Source organism: Ursus arctos, unplaced genomic scaffold (assembly GCF_023065955.2).
Source record: "Ursus arctos isolate Adak ecotype North America unplaced genomic scaffold, UrsArc2.0 scaffold_27, whole genome shotgun sequence".
In the NCBI taxonomy this organism is placed as follows: Eukaryota; Metazoa; Chordata; class Mammalia; order Carnivora; family Ursidae; genus Ursus; species Ursus arctos.
This window is the reverse complement of record NW_026622952.1, coordinates 40,186,301-40,204,242: the sequence shown is the minus strand read 5'-3', so window position 1 is coordinate 40,204,242 and position 17,942 is coordinate 40,186,301. Positions and strand designations below refer to the sequence as shown.

At 39.0% G+C, this 17,942-nt stretch overlaps 1 pseudogene; it reads left to right on the top strand.

The window, feature by feature from the left end:
- Positions 1-368: 368 nt before the first annotated feature.
- Positions 369-17,942, top strand: part of LOC113247704 (ADP-ribosylation factor-like protein 1) — a 77,665-nt pseudogene continuing 60,091 nt past the window's right edge.

Here is a 17,942-nt window from a genome sequence, read left to right as displayed (position 1 = left end):
AGGGAGGAAGAGTGAGAGAGAATCTCAAGCCAACTCCACGCTGAGCATGGAGCCCAAAGTGGGGCTCGATCTCATGACCCTGAGATCATGACCTGAGCCAAAAGCAAGAGTTGGATGCTCAATTGACTGAGCCACCCGGGCGCCCGCAAAGGAAATGCTTACTGTCTGCGGTGTGCTAAAACAGGCAATACCTGTGGAACACTGGAGAAGGTTTGCTTGCTAAGAATGCACCTGACGGATGCAAATATATGACCTGGAGAAGTCAAGCACCATTCTGTGATTTCAACTAAATTAACTAGCTATTATCTTAAGCAGGTTTCTGAGGGAATGAAAGGAGGAAGGGAAATGAGGGAAAGAGGTTAACAAAAATGGATGAGTACAGGGAATGTAGACATGCCAGGGCTGGGCAGCCAGCTTGGGAGCAGCAGAATGGGGCAGAGTCTGAGAGTCTGGGCAAGCTAGCAGATAAAGGAAAATATGAGAAAGTACAGTCCATGTTGCCTATTAAACAGTTGCCTGAGGCTGATGCTGGAGACAAATGTATAAGGTTTTAAATTGGTTTAGGGGGACTGAGTGAGAAAAATGTTTTCCTGATTTGCAGATGGCTGGGTATGTGAGCTCTGGAGTGTGTGGCTGGAGGTGGCTAATAGAGGCCAAATGTTGGGAAATATATCCAGACACCTTCATGCAGTGGGGTTAGGCCTGGGATTTATAAGTGGTTTCAGGCTGCCCCTCAGATCATACCATCTAGGGTGTGGTACCTAGTAGGCTCTAGGGAATATGTGAGCAAGGAATGGATGAGTCTAGCAATTGCTCACTGTGCTGGTGTTTAAGTCAGGATCCATACCGAAGAGCTGTTTTTCTAACTGATTGGATCTATCAAGTTACAATTTTTCATACTTCTCTATCCCAGCCCTTACCATAATTGTCGGTGCACAGAACAGGGTAGGGATCTTGAGCACACTGTCTTGTTAGGGATTGCATTCCCAGTGCCCCGCACAGCACATGGCCCATCCTAAGGGCTTAAATATTTTCTAAATAAATGATTGAATGTTGTTACTGTGGAATAAAAATAAAAGTTTATCTCTTAGGTCCCAGACTCCCTATTTTCTCTTCTAGGCTGACTATGGTGAGGAAGAAGCAGGCTCCCAGCAGAGGAGCCCGATGTGGGGCTCGATCCCATAACGCCGGGATCACGCCCTGAGCCGAAGGCAGACGCTTAACGACTGAGCCACCCAGGCGCCCCAGACCTGTATTTCTGATCAGAGGGGTTAAGGACAGTTGCTTGTGTCACCTCTGCTTATTTTCAGGGCTATTCTGCCACATTTAGAACGGCCCAATACACATCTCTGGTGAAGAAGTACCCTTTTATATTCCATGTATTGATCTCTAAGGCACAATAACTAAATACAAGGAAGTAACAAGAAAACATTCTCAAATATTAAGCAGTCTTGAATCTCAATTACATGAAAATTAAAGAAACTGCATGTGGTTTGATTTTTTTATACAGTTAAAAAAATCTGAAAATTCAACAGGTAGACCATACACTTTATGTGAGCAGGGATTCTGATCATCTTGCTTATAGCTCACACCTATTGCCTAGCACTGTGCCTGGAAAATATTAGGAATTCAGCATTTGTTGACTGACTTCTCAGCATTCTGAAATTATTTTTAATTATTTGTATTAGAAAGTCTTTATCTTGATTTTTGAAGATAATAAAAATTTATTAAATAATAATAATTAAAACTGGATATATTTATTATTACCTACTTTGTATCGTGTGTACTTGAAGGAGTGATGGATTGGCTCTCTAGATGTTACGTGCAGGGTTGCTGAGTAAAGACAGGAGTATATCATTGAGAGGATAAGAATTACTCTCTCCATTGTTTCCCTATTAATTGTGGGGCTAGTGGAAGGTGTAGGGAGGGAGCATTTTCAAGAGGAATGTGTAGGATGACCGGGCACGTACCACTTAGCTGTGCGTGTGACTTGTCAACCATCCAGTTATTTATTGCCTTCTCCGCCTAAGTATCAGGGGAAAGCATGTTGTCTGAAAGAACATCTTAGGAATGTAATGCAAACAAAGGATGTGCATCCGGTCCACATGGGGTGTTCTCTGCTAATTACTTTGGCAGATGGGAGTGCTTTTGAAAAACAGAATCCTGAGTCCTAGGAAATCATTTTCTCTTTCTGTAAGAAAACTCAAGAGACTGTACCCTTATCTGCTTGTTATTCAATGGTATAATTCTAGATGTCTATTAAAAGTTTAAAAGTGATCAGCTGCAAAATATCCATGTGGTGTCAGGACAACAGGGAGCAAAGCACCCACAGCATGTATCAATTCTAACAGTGCTGACATCTGCTGTCCCTATAGGTAGCAAAGACTTTTACAAGCAGTCCTTCCCTTCCTCAAGCATGCCAGAAAGGTAGAAATCCTTAAGAGAAACTCCAGATTCAGAGTGAGTTTGAAATTGCATTATAAGTTGCTTCTGCTAACTCCTTGTTGCCCATAAGCCACAGACTTTGAAATGAAACACATTTGATAAATTGGGCTTTCCCATTACTTCTTTCAGGGAAGCAGCTGTACTATTGGTTCTAATAAGGTATTAAGCCTGAAAATGCAGTGTTAGCCTTGAGGGTATATGATCACAGAGGCTTGCCTATGCAGACTGTCTTGGAGCAATGGGACAGCTTCTCCCCAGCCATGCAGCTCCGTAGCTGTGATAGGAGGGTGCTTTGGCCAATTCTATTGTCATGCGGAGAAAAAGAGACAGGTAGACCAGGTGTGAGGAATGTTGCCTTCCAAGAGCAGAACCGGACTACAGGGAACCATTTTAGAATCTGCGGGAATGTCACACTGAAATACTTATTTCTGACCACACAGAGCAAATTCTAGAATGGAATTTTAGAGGGAGCTCTATACTTGGAAACCTGATGGACTCATTGCTTTTGTCCATTGGAGTGGGAAAGGAATTCAACCCACAGTTCTCAAACAAGTCAGTGTATGAAAGGCTAAATGGCTTCAAGAGTACCTTGATTTTCCCGGGACTCCTGAACTTTTTCATATTCAATGCTTATGCAGAAACAGATACTCTTCAAATTACAAGTGACTGTTGGCTCTTCTCATTTGTAACTGAGCAAAACTCTGTTCACAGATAACCCAGTATAGAAGATCTTTTGTGACTATTATTGCCAGGAAGTTTTTATCTTCGGTTAATGGGTATGGTAAAAACAATTTGTGCAATATGATAAGAATAATAACATTCAATTAACAAGGGCTTACTGAGTGTCAGATAATGTTCTGAGTGCTTTAAAAAGAGGCCATACTTCTTTTAGTGTTTACCTTTGCCTTATGGGGTGGGTATTGTCACTTTCATTTTAAATATGAAAAAGGGGAGGCTTAGGGAGGTTAGGAATCTGGTCTAAAATCAAACATCTAGGAAGTGGCAGAGCGGAGGTTCAAACTTAGGTCACTTTCACTCTAAGGCTTGTGCTTATAACCATTGTACTATACAAAGTACTTATAACACAAAGTACGATACAATATTTGTACAGTGTTGTGGTTTCAATCTGAGGGAAAGTATTCTTCAATGATTCTAATCCCTCCTTCCCTCTTCCCTGCCATGATCCATTCAGAACTACCAGTGTTACTCTTTATAAAATTATAAATGACTTTCGTATACATTTTCTCATTCACAAATTGGGACTTTTCCAGTTTTCTATCCCTGACAGCTATCTTATTTCCTTTAATGATGGTGTATGTTCTAAAATACAATGTATACAATAAAATACAATTATAAGAGAGTACAGAATAAGTTCGCCAAATATTCACCCAGTTACATTTCAATATCATGTAAACCATGAATAATGTTTAAAATTATAAGTATGTACCAAATATTGCATGGTATACACTTACACTAAAAAGTATTCCTTATTTTTCAAATTTCAAATTTATCTAGGCATCCTGTATTTTTATTTGTTAATCTGGCAGCTCTAAATTAAATCAAAGAGGTTTGTATACAAAGAATGAATTCCTTGTGTACAAAGAATTGGGTTTGTTGGGGCGCCTGGGTGGCTCAGTCGGTTAAGCATCTGCCTTTGGCTGGGGTCATGGTCTTGGGGTCCTGGGATTGAGCCCTGCATTGGGTTCCCTGCTCCACAGAGAGCCTGCTTCTCCCTCTCCTCCCTGATTGTGCTCTCTGTTGCTATCTCTGTCTCTCACTCTCAAGTAAATAAAATCTTTAAAAAAAATAAAAAAGAATTGGATTTGTTGTTTCAAGCCACTTCCTCAGCAGCCCAGGGTCCACTCAAGTGAAATGGGTAAAGGAGAGACCTTGGGGCAACTTGTACTGAGTGCTTAGATCTCCTTGCCTTGTATAATCGGACTTTTTGTCAAATCTCGCTAATATCAAACCGTGTTTTCAGTGATTGATATTTTGTTGAGTATGGAAATGGTTAGAAGCTTTACAAGGGTTATGTGAACCTCTATCAATAGTTCAGCTGAAGCTCTACCAAGGCAAAATCCTCGATGCAAACTTTGCTTTAATATTTTCAGTACATTCATTTAAGTACTTTCAGAACATTCATTTAGGGTACATTCGTTTCGGTACATTCAGATACAATGTTTTCACTTTTTATCTGAATGTACTGCAGGGCTCTTGAGGTCTTCTGGAAAAAAAGTTCTCTCATAAGAAGGAACATGAATTTGTTCAGTTGAGATCAGCATTTCTGCTTGTGAAAGTTGGTACATGGAGAGCTAAGTTTGCTCCTTTTTTCACTGACTCCCAGTAGCTGACCAGACACAGTAAACTCTGTAGTTACTCTCCTAATCCCTTTGCCTTGGATTCAGAAAAGCTGCCTCTTTTTTTTTTTTTAATAAAAGGAAACCATTAATGCTTCAGTGATGCCTGATTTTCTGAGCAAAGGAAGCTTCTCTGCTAATAATATCTTAGGAATTGTGGTGGCGGTCGTGTGTGTATCTTGAGAGATGGAGGAAATGCAGAGTGTGTTTCTTTGGTAGAATGACTTTGACTGAAAAACTTGAAGAATACTTTAGAAATATATCTGTTCACTGAGTACTGCATATTTTAAGCAACAAACCAGCTTGTAAAACTGCATTGCAGCAATGTTTATAAAAAAAAAAAAAAAGTTGTACATGGTATACTAGCAAAACATTAGTGCGGCTTCACGAAATGAAAAAAATAAAGTAAAACTTTATTTTCTGACAGTATATATAGGTTTTAAAGGCCCTGATTGCCTTTGCTTTCTGAATTGCCTTCTCTCTGATTGGTGATGTGTCCCAGATTTGGTTACTTTTGCCCACATGTTAATTTCAGGTGTTTTCAGTGGTGAGTATGAATTGATAATACACAGGGAAGTAAAAACATACCGGAGAATTTTAATAAGTAATGAAAAGGAATTCCATTGTAAGCAACCTGAAAGCTCAGTTCTTTTACCCAGTCTCTGTTTTATTTAACAACTCCCAGTCTATTAAGACTTTGCTTCACTCAACGATTTCATGTTAATCATCTTTTGCTTTATAGCCCTTTATTTTCCTGCTGGAATCAATATCCCATCAACTTCACCAACCATCTACTATGTGATCTATGAGATGGCACTAGTACAGGGCTGAATTTATCCCAGAGCAATTTGCTCTAAATGTTACCAGCATTTTATCCAAAACATTTCTAGTTTACTCTCATAATTTTACTACTTCTCGCAAGGTTGCTTCCCTGCTTTTAGAGAATAGGGAGTGACAAGTACAATGTAAAATGCCTATATACGGGGTTTAGTAGTTGAGCTTGAAAACACAAAAGTTAAGTCCATGAAATTATGTAGGTTAACAGGAGAAGGTTGGCTCGGTTTTTCACACTGTGTGGCTGCTGCAACACAAGCCTGATGGATTCATTTCTCCCTTGCTGGCAAACCTGGATCATTTCATAAGACCATATTTTAAAGCAGTTTTGGATCCTACTGGTATATTCAGGTTGCCTCAATTCACGCAAAATCAATCAATTCTGGCACTCTATAAATGCATTATATTGATAATCTTGGACCCCCTTTCTTCTCTGTGCTCAACTTCATTTGGCTGGTGGCAGCTGTCCTTCAGATCATTAGGATAAATCTAAGTTGCCCACCATCGGGGGCCCTGAGTTCTTTGTAAAGATTAATTTAAAAAGTGCATCATCCCCTTCTAAATACATTATCCAGATTGTGATGCTAGCATTTTTAATAAAATAAATGATTAAGTCACCTCACTTAATCTTATCATCAACTGTAATTGTTTATTACTGAGGAGACCATGAATTATTTCTTTTTAAAAATTTTAATTCCAGTATATTTAACATACAGTGTTATATTAGTTTCAGGTGTACAATTTAGTGATTCAGCAGCTCCATACCTTACCTGGTGCCCATCAGGACAAGTCCAGTCCTTAATCCCCATCACCTATTTCACCCATCCCCCCCACCTCCCCTCTGGTTACCATTAGTTTGTTCTCCATAGTTAAGAGTCTGTTTCTTGGTTTATCTCTCTCTCAGCAGTGAATTATTTCTTGATGCCCGTTAGGACATTTTATCTCACAAAAGGATTTTAATGGTGATGATGACATCTTGTACTCTTCAATTATTATTCTATTCATTTTAAAGGGTACTACAATTGACCCTTGAACAACATGGGTTTAAACTGTACTTATATGCAGATTTCTTTTTCAATAAATACAGCATAATACTGTAAAGGTATTTTCTCTTCCTTAGGATTTTCTTAATAATATTTTCTCTTCTCTAGCTTACTTTATTGTAAGAATAGAGTACATAATACATATAACATAGAAAATATGTGTTAATTGACTGTTTATGTTATCAGTAAGCTTTTGGTTATAGTAGGCTATTATGTAAGTTTTTGAGGAGTCAAAAGTTATACTCAGATTTTTGACTGTGAACAACTAACACCCACATTGTTCAAGGGTCAACCTTACCCTTAATTGGAAAAATTTTCTTTCATCATGGGAGGAGGTTTAATTTCTAGTGTCCACATGAAGCAAATATATTTTAATTTGTTCCAGAATGTCTTTTTTGCTTTTTTTTTTTTTTTGGTTTTGCATTCTGCTTTGACTGTATAATAAAACATAGTAAAAAAACAAACTCAGTATGTGTATCATTCACTTCTTTGCTGAATTGCTTAGATGTGATTCTTTAAGGGAAAGTTCCAACAGAAACTCATTTTAGAAGCTGATTCTAAGAATAATAATCCCTGCCCTGATATCTTCTCAGGCCTGCATGAAGAAAATGTGAAACTGTTTTAAAAATAAAATTAGTACACAAAGTCTGTCTTATTTGAAAGAGAGTGAGAATATGGGAATTAAGGTAGAGTACATGGCAAAATACCCAAAGTCCTTTATGTTGCTGAAAATTATTATAAGACTATGTTAATCATACTTCTACTGGTATCTTCTAACTTCACATATGACTTCTAACTTCTCTCTCTGTACATTATTATTGTCTGTAACTCTTTTTACATTTGGTATCTATATAAGAGAAATCCCTCTTATAGTTGCTTCACCCTCTGAAGTCTGGAATTTTGAAATCATCTTTTAAAGCTTATTGTTTCTGGTGGCCACAAGCAGATGTTGCTTAAAGTCATAGATATTGAGTTTTCCTCTGAGCACCTGAGCACTCCCAGTGACTGGCATAGCTATACTGGGGGATAATCCCCTTCCCTAGAACGAGTGCCTCATAAGAGGACTTCATTTTTCCTTGCAGCACCATCTGTAGGCTGGCCTGAAAGGTCTCTGCCACACTCATTCAGCTATGACCTTGCACCGAGCTGTGTCCTCATAGATTCACGCTGAGAATGGCTAACATCCACAAATGAATCTCTTTCCTGGGAGTTTTGTCCCTGACTGATAAAGAATGGAGAAAGTTAGAGCTATTTACTAGGCAACAATCACTCAAAGGCAGTGCCATGCATTTATAGGAAAACTCTTGTAAATCTAAAGAAAAGTGATTTACTCACAGTGGGAATAGATTTAACACAGATTAGAAACATATTTTCCTCTTTTTCTGCCTTATTGTTTGTATTTTATAAGAGGTTAAGGCCAGCTCTGAAGTATTGCTAGAGAGTTTTTATTTTACCAGCAAAATAGGGTTTTAGCTATGAAATGAAATTCCACCATTTACTAATGATGTCTGCCTTTGAGGTATAACTGTTTCACTGAAGGCACAAATCATGTTATGGATGTGATGTTGTGCCATATAAATATGAGTTTTTGACATGCTAATTTATAATGACTGGCAGATGAGAAGTCCATAGGGGAACAGTAAGACTGGCACTTGGACCACAAAACTGTACAAGGGTGATCGATTCAAAGAGCAGTTTTCAGAACGATTTATTTACTCATCTGTTAAGTAAACTCTATGCGAAACGTGGAGCTTGAACTCATGACCCGAAGATCGAGAGTCACATGCCCTACTGACTGAGCCAGCCAGGCACCCCAGGAAAGAATTTTTTTTAAAAGATTTTATTTATTTATTTGACAGAGAGAGACAGCCAGCGAGAGAGGGAACACAAGCAGGGGGAGCAGGAGAGGAAGAAGCAGGCTCATAGCGGAGGAGCGTGATGTGGGGCTCGATCCCAGAACGCCAGGATCACGCCCTGAGCCAAAGGCAGACGCTTAACCGCTGTGCCACCCAGGCGCCCCCAGGAAAGAATATTTTAAAACATGTCTTTAAATGTGAGTAAATAGACCATGACTACTCTTCAGGACTTGATGCAGAATGCCAGGACTACCAGAAAAATGAAGTCAAGGATCAGGTGATTTGGAGTTTGGGCTGAACCTGATTCCACTGTGAATCCTGCAAGAAAAGGCAGAACTTTCCAGGAAATGGTTGTCAGCTGGAACCCCAGATGTCGTTTGTGCAGAATGATGGCTAAGCTCCTGAGATGGTCCTCAATATGCGTCCTTTCTTGGCATGTGCTTGCTGCTCTTGACATCTAAAGGCAGAATATATTTCCCTTCCACTTGGATCCAGTCTGGCCTTGTGACTGCTTTGACCCACAGAATGCTTGCTCTTGAAATTGTCAATCTTGGAAACCAGTTGCCATATTGTGAGAAGCCCGAGCTGTATGGTGAGGCCATGGGGAAGAGAATCACAATGCTCTGGTAGAGGCCCCAGCTGAGCCAAGAGCTGATAGCCAGCATCAATGTCACGCATATGAATGAGCCATTGTGGGTGTTCCAGCCCTGAGCCCCAGATGACAGTAGTACTCGCTGTTATCATGTGGAACGGAAAAACCACCCAGTTGGACGCAACAACCTACAGAATCATGACAGGTGCGACAGGATTACTTCTACCCGAATGGGCACCTTACAATCCCAGAAGGGCCCTTGTAGGTTGAGCATGGCCCTGGTCAGAGTGAATCATGTTAAAAGTTATGTCACCAGATAAGGATTCTGTGTATCTGCAGTTCAATCGCCTGCAGAGAGCTGCTACTTCCACAGTCTTCACACTAGAGTAAAGTAGATTTTTGCGTTTTAAATGGATGATTAGAGTGTGCTGGGCTGATGATAATCCATGGGAGACATGGTGCCAGGAAAGCTCTTGAGAGTGAGGTTATAGGGTTAGAGAGTTGTTGCTTGGAGAGAGGCACCTCCCCAGCTCTTGGTGGATGATTTTGGTTGTGAAAGTGACAGTGGGTGAAAGCTGACTTTTATCTAAAAAAGTCTCATGGGGTTTTGTCACAGACTTCTCAAGGAACCTTGATCATTTAAGCAGGAATATAGTGCTTTTATGTTGTAATCCACATGGCAGAGAAATGTCAGCTTTGTCCGAGAGCTATTTACACATTTACACATTTTATTAGTTTCACATTTTTCATCTTTATGTTATGTTTTACCTCTTTTGCCATTATGTGTTAGCTTTTTTTCCTGATCAAATCAAGACTCATGCTTTTAGATGTAAATCTGGAGTTTGTTTTTCAAATGTTTAATTTCTCCCTTAACTTTATTATTTTTTGTTGTTTCTTGTTAAAGAGCATTGAAAAACATTACCTTAAGTTTATCTTATCTATCCATGAAGCAGTCTGATTTTTTTTTTCTGAAAGTGTAGGTCATGATAAAGTCACCAGAGTGTACAATACATGTAAAGCAAGCAGAGAAGTTTTAAAAACTTTTAATTTGAAAAGTTTCAAACTCATGGAAATGTGACAAGAATAAGAATAGTACATAGGACAGCAGTATACCCTTTATCCAGATTAACCTGTTGTTAACATTTTCTTCCATTTGCTTTCTCATTTGCTTTCTCTCTTTTAACTCCTCTCTGTGTGTATGCGTGTCTTTTTTTTAATTTTATTTTTTAAAAGATTGTATTTATTTGAGAGAGAGAGAGTGAGAGAGAGCACAAGTGTCAGGTGAGGGCCAGAGGGAGAGGGGCTCATGACCTGAGCTGAAGGCAGACATTTAACTGACTGAGCCACCCAGGCATCCCTGTATGTGTGCCTTTTAAAGAATTTTTCTTTTTTTGTATTATACAGTTTGAGAGTAAATTACATGCATCTAGCCCTAAAATCATCAATGTACATTTCTAAAGAATAAGGATATTCTTTTAAATACAGTACATTTATCAACTTTACTATTTAATATTGTTACAATAATTTTATCTAATCTACTATCCACATTCCAATTTTGCAGTTAACCCATAAAGTCCTTCATTGCCCTTTTCTCCCTGGAGTACATGACACAGTTTAAGAACAGATTGTTTTGTGTCTTTAGTCTCCTTTAACCTGGGAAGAACATTTCCACAGACTATTTTTGCCTTTTATGACATTGACGTTTTGAAGAAAACAGTCCCTTTTTAAACAGAAGAATTTTTTATTGTTATTATGTTATGTTAGTCACCGTACAGTACATCATTAATTTTTGATGTAGTGTTCCACGGAAAAAAAAAAAAAAAGAATCTAATCCTAAAAAAGAAAATGTTTCTCATTTTGGGTTTATCCAATGGCTCCTCATGGTTCCATTCAGGTTGTGAATTCCAGGCCAGAAGTGATGTGTATTCTTCTCTAGAGGCACATGATATCCATCTCCCCTTGATACTGATATTAAATTTGATAACCTGGTCAAGGCATTCTCTTTTATCCCTTTACTGTCTACTGTTCCCCCCACCACCACCACCATTTCTAACTAATGAGCTATCTGGAGAGACCATGAAAATATTCTGTTCATGAAAATTTCCGTTGAGATTTGGCATCTATTGGCATCAGACTCATGCCTGAGCTAAAGCTTAATATGACATCTGCAAAATTACGATTTTCTATGTTCACCACTTCCTCTGCATTTACCAATCAACACTCTGTTCTACCATAAGCAAGAGCCCTCTTTCCTCCCCACGGATTTATTTTTCTTATTATTTGTTTGGACTTGTTAACTCTGTGTTTTCAATGGTCTATAATTCATTACTGTCCTTAATTATTCTAGTGTTTAAATGTTCCCAGATTAGGCCCATTGGAGCCTCTTCCAGCTGCCTCCTCTGTCCTTTGGATGCTCCCATCATCTTTTTAAAGCACTTTATTACTTTTCTGCATAACAAGAGATTTCAGGCTCTTCTTGTATCCACTTCACTCTAGCCCTGAAATCAGCCATTTCTTTAAGGAGCCTCGGTTTCTTTCCATGGGGGAATGGTGAGAGATAAAGACACAAGCACTAGGCATGTTAGGAGGGTAATTTTTGGTGGGATTGAACTGGATTTAGAAGGCCTTTTTACTTAAGAGCTATGGCCAAAATGATGTTTATCTACATTTACGGAAGACAAATGACTACTTTTCTGTCTTACACCCAGAGTATCCATAAATTCAGGTGACTATATCATAATGAGGTACATATCTGAAGACATCATCTAGATAATTAAACCCCCAAATATGCTCTTGAGGATATTTTTTTATTTTTTCCTATACAGTCTTCTATTATTAGCACTTGCAGGGGAAATATAATGTAATTAATAAACTTGCTATATTCTAAGAACACAAACTATCAAACTATATTACTGAGTGCAAATGAGATTTTGACTGCATTCTTTATTGGCGTTTTAGAAATTCTGAGGAGTTTGATAACTAGTATGATGAAGGTTTGAGAGGCTCAATTAGTTATAGAAATGAAGATGTTACATTTTCTCAGCTTGAATAGAAGGGCATATGACTTTTGATTCCATTACATACTCTTTGGCAGAGGGATGGCAGAGATCATTCCAGAATCCTGGCAGGCAGTCTTTCTCACTGGACAAACCCACTCTTCACCCCAAACCTGCTCTAATGGCTGCTCCCACTAATTTTGCAAGCCTGAAATTGGATTGCTATGCCTGTTGCCTACGCTGTGTTATGAGGCTCCGTAGAGAGTCCCATGTATATATTTTGAGTTTTCAAAATTGGGTAAATTGTCCGGAGTATTCAGTTATGTGCAAAATAAATTTGGTCCCAAACCATTTGAACTCAGGAGAATTGACTATAATTGGTTCTGGGAGATAATATATGTTTCCCCAGGAGTTGATGATTTTGAAAGGGTAGTTTTTCTTCTGGACCAGATAGACATGAATCATGAAATAGATGTACAGGGCGGTATCTTTGTTTCTGACCACAGAATCCAGATGGAGAGTCTAGCTAGTGGTTCCAGGTTTCTGGTCAGTCTCACTGGATTAATAACTACTAACGTTTGGCTGGAGCTTCGATGTTTCTGCAGAACCTTCATGTGCATTTATCACATTAAGTGGTGTTGCTGGTAGTGAATGATGTGTCTTCACTTACTGACCCCCACACCCTGCCATGGGGTTTTGTCTCTTTCTAAGAATTTCTTCGTGAAATTGATTTAGTTACTCAAAGCTGCTTTAGAATGAGACAAACATGAATAAATAGACCCTTGGCCTTTTCTACTCTAGAAGATCCAAGTTCCCTGTTTGTGGTTGTAGAAGATAAACCTTAGTTGGAATTGGAAGGTGTCTTTCCTCTAATTTCACTGTTTAACTCTTTTCTATGGCATGAAAATGAAGGCAAATATTACCATCCTGATTAAAGACATAAATATACTCAAGCACAGAAGAGGTTAAATGACACATCCGAGGTCACTTTTCAAGAACGAGCAATTAAGACTCTGGGTTCAGCTCACTTTTTAAAATTACGGGTAAGGATTTCTTTGAAAGTCTTGTAATCCATAGATGTTCTAAAGGGGCTGAATTTAGATGCTGGTCTGTATTTCTGTAGGTGGTTAAAAATGGTCAGAATTTAAAGGAGTCACAGTAATCAAATATATTTTTAGAAGTACATTAGCATGTGGTTTTGCAAACTCACATTTCATTCCTATAAAAAACAGTGAGTGCTGTCATAAAAATCCTGTCAAGATTTACTGCTTCTTCATGAGACCCAGGACTAAGCCAGAGGGACACCATGCACCCCAAACCTACTCATAGCTGCTGCCTCTGAAACTCTACTCTGTAATTTGGTAAGTGTTTTAAAAAATTCAACTAAATGGCTACCACATGGTGGAAAATTAGCAATCTGGGACTGAAACTTTTATGTGGTATTAAATCCACATATGGAAAAAATTAAATATCATCCTCAATGCCCTCCATGTGTTCAGATGTATTAAATGAAATGCTTATAAAGTGTGACATTACTTAACTTTTATAAGGTTTGTCACATCTAGTAAAACTTATTACTGTTCTTTTGAAAAGCTTCATACAGGTGCCTTCTGAGGTCATATCAGTCTGAATGTCCTATAATATACATAGAATTTGTTGCTGGATAGGCAATCAAGAGTAGAACTTTCACCAGGGCAACTTAATATAGCACAGAATGCAGTAACTGGCAGTAGGCAATGCTGTGGGAGATTGGTCCATAATCTTCTTTTCTATGGAAAGGATTTTATAAAACATAGAGGGGGAAGTAAGTACCACAAATTGTCTTAGTAAAATTTGGCTCTTTAAAATAATTGACTCCAAGTATCTTATATTTCCCTAGATCTGAAGGGTAGTGCCATGTGACTTTCACAGTCTGCATGTACAAATGTGCCTAGGGTGCTCAATAAATCATATTGATACAAATGATAATGAGGATTTTAAAGGAAACTTGTTACATTTACTCAGTTTACTCTGGAGTCAAAAGATATTTCATGAGCTTCGTTGCTCCATTTGCTAGAGACTGACTAGTATGTTGGCTGCTTAGAACCCAGGTGTGCCCTGGAACATTGATCTCTGTTTCAACAGGTGTAGTTTACAGCCTATCAGAGCCAGAATCACCTGGAGGATTTGTTAAGCACATGAGATCTGGGTTTCATTCTAGACCTACTGCATCTGCATGCATAGCAAACCCTCCAGGTAATTCTTGTTCACTCTAAAGTTTGAGACTCTCTGACAGTACAAAGGTCTTTGGTTACATAGAGAAAACCAAGGCTGAGAGCTTATCAAATGTCCCAACTGTATATGCTAGTATATGCAGTGCATAATGATGCATTGTTACCCAGCAATCCCTAAGGTTTTCAACTGTACAAATGATATCCACATAGAATTGGTTCCCTGTTAAGGCTTATTGACTAGCCTACTGTAATGGCAGCCCATGTTAGAATGAGCCACCTTGGTACATTCAGAATCTCAGCCTGGTGGACAGTGGAATAGGGGGAACTATTTTTGCTGAGATTGAGACCCAAAGGTCTCAAACTCTCCATACAATTTATGTAGGAAATTTACATTTCCTATATTTAGATCCCAGTTCTGTAGAATTATTATTTTTTTTAGACTGTGGGCCCAAAGAGTTTAACCTGCTCATATTTGTAATAGGTCTAACTCCCAGACAATTTAATAGGTGTACTTCATTTCATACAGAACATAGCAAAATTTATCAAACCAAATTCTTCCCTGTAAAGAATATGACTGAAGTCCATTTTAATTGCTTCATACTGTGAAAAAATGTCTGCTGGGTGAATGCTCCAGGCTGTGGTTAAATGATCTTGCATCACAAGAAATACCTGGGCTAGAGAAATACCACCTCAGCCAGCCAGAAAGAGTCAATGACTTTGTCTAAAGGAAAACAAAGAAGGCATTTTCAAGGAGAATGTTGAGTTTCTCAACATTCCTACCACCCCATGTTGCTGCCATTCTCAGTGATAATGTCATCGTGGCTTCTATTACAGTAACTTTGACTCTCTGGGTCTGGATTTTCCCATGGAGCAGCAAACTGCTTGAGGCAGCTGGCACATGTTCAAATGCTCAAAGAGCTGCTAAAAATGTAACTACCTGTAAATGTCAATGTTTTTCAAGTAAGTGTTTTTTCCTTTAGTTCCAAATTTTGTGCTGTATTTTAATGTCACTCAGGAGTGGCATAATAATGTTGGATGAGAGCCGTCCTACAGTTACTCGTTCTCTATTTCTATAGGGCAGTGGCAAGAGCCTGTTAACAGTGTAGTTTTGCCCCATTAAGTGCCTTATTTTTTGTTGCTATCCCGAATATTCCTTCATCTTCGGTCATCTGTAGGGAGTGACCATTAACTTCTCATGTCTAACTGCCTTACAAGTTCCAACAGAATCACTGAAATCAGGAGGCAATTGTTTTCTTTCTAAAAATGGTCCAGTCTGAATTTTGTAGAACAGATATATTGCTCATCATTTTTTGCCACTATTGACAAAAAAATGAGCATTTACCCACCAGCAGCCAAGAGTCAACAGTTTTCAAAGAGATTAGTAAAATGCATGATTCTTTTGTTTATTTATATTTCTGGTTGAGTGTACAGATGGGTAACTCTTGGATTTTGGAGTCTAGTGCATTTTCTAATGAAATATATGGTTCCAATTGCCAGGGACAGGAGACTCAACCATCTAGTTTTGAATGTTACAGTTTGCCCTTGATTGCTTTGAGTCAATGAAGGGGAGATTATGGGTGTTTGGTCCAGCTGAAATGTGCTCTGACTTCTTTCCCTGCAGCAGGAATCCGGCATGATTGGGCCTTGGCTTTCACTTGCCAGGCAGTGCGAGTGTTGAGCGGAGGGGAGCTGTTGTATTAAATGAAGCTCCACCGCATGCCAGGGCTGCCTTCTGCCTGGCTTAGGACCCCGCAGAAAGTCTCCCTGCCATCTGGCTCCAGGGAAGAGGGGTGTGCTTCTGCTGCCTGAAGCCCCATTCCGTAGCCCAGATGAGATCTGCCTGAGCCATTGGTAGTTTGTAACACTTGAATAGAAAGGAAGTCAGAAAACAGATCTCTCCTCCAGTTAGTTTGGAGAATATCAATCAGGAGAACAACAAAGTATTTCAGAAATTATCTAAGATTAGGATTGACCATTTATTGACTAATCAATATAGTCAAAGTTATTTGATGTGTAAAATGTGTGCATCTCCATACACATATTTATGCATATAAGTACTCGTTATACATACATATTATTTGAACTTATAAGGGTATACACATGTATTTGCCAATCTTTTGATGTAGGTCCAAGGCCTTTTCTTTTTTTTTTTCCCCCTCTGAAGATTAATTTACTTATTTGAGAGAGAAAGAGAGAGAGAGAGAGAGAGAGAACATGCACACATGCTCACACATGAGCTGGGGAGGGGCAGAGGGAGAGGGAGAGAGAATCTCCAGCAGTCTCCCCGCTGAGTGTGGAACCCAATGAGAGGCTAGATCTCAGGACCTGAGATCATGACCTGAGCCAAAATCAAGAGTCGGACGCTTAACCAACGGAGCCACCCAGGCACTTCAGGGCCTTTTCTTTAATTGTTGGTTGATTGGTTGGAATCCTGGCTGTCTTTATTCCAGAAAGCACCACCATATAGCATTTTCTTTCTTTAAAATGGAGAACCTAAAGATACTTGAAGAGCAACCTGAAGGCAGAATCTTTATGGAGTTTTATCTAATTTTATAACTCTTTTAAAAAGGTAACTCATCCTTATAGAGCTATTCCAAAACAATCACCTCAGTTTTTAATAGAAACAATAATTCTCTTTTTGTACTCTTTATCAGTTTCAATAATAGTTCCTTAATTTAGGTAATATAATTGCAACTAGCACAAAGGGTTTGGGTATAAACTCAATTGGCTCATGGTAACCCAGCAGTACCTGGGATGGGAGAAGGGTAGGGACTTTCTTAGGGACACATAGAAATGATTCTAATTATAACTTACCTAGGACTATAGGCTCCAAGTGCATACAGGCTACTGCGCTTCTCTGACAGACATCACCTTTGCCAGGTAGGAGAGCATTAGGTGTGCACCGTGTCAGACTACCATTCTTGGACCTTATCTGTCTGGTCCAAATCTTATTGAGAGCGCATTGCTTTGCTACATATGAAAAGAATTGAGACTCGACAACCACATTAGAAAAAGATATTATTTGAAGAAAGACCTGGAGAACAACATCTGGTTTTGTTAAAGTCCAGCCTTTGTGCCCAATTTTACAGCTAAGCTGACTGAAGTACACAGGTCATGACTTGTCTAGGGTCAGCTCGTCCGTCAATAGCTCAGTTGCTATATGATCCCGAAACTCTCATAACTTTCAGCCCTGTATTTACGCTGTTAAGTCACGTGGCCTGCTACAGAACATGCCACAAAGTGTCCCAGATGTGCAGAGAGACACCGTTCCATGACCCAGCAACTTCAAATTCCCTTAGGACTTTCTGATTATTAAATGTTCTTGGAGACCTCTCCTACAGTGTAAGCGCATTAACCCAAATGTTATGAGGATTTCCCCACATGACAGTGTTATAAGATTTTCTTATGAGGTCACTTCCTCGGAAGGCAGGGATTTAAAAGCTACCACAACAGGCAATGAAGCAAGCAGCATGTGGCTTTGCTTTCAGTTTGACATTTCAAGCAATGAAGAATTTATATGGATAAGATTTCTAATACAGCTGATGTGGCTTTTTTGTTTGTTTATAGGCTTTGGTTTCACCTTGAAAACATCCTCTCTGAACATTA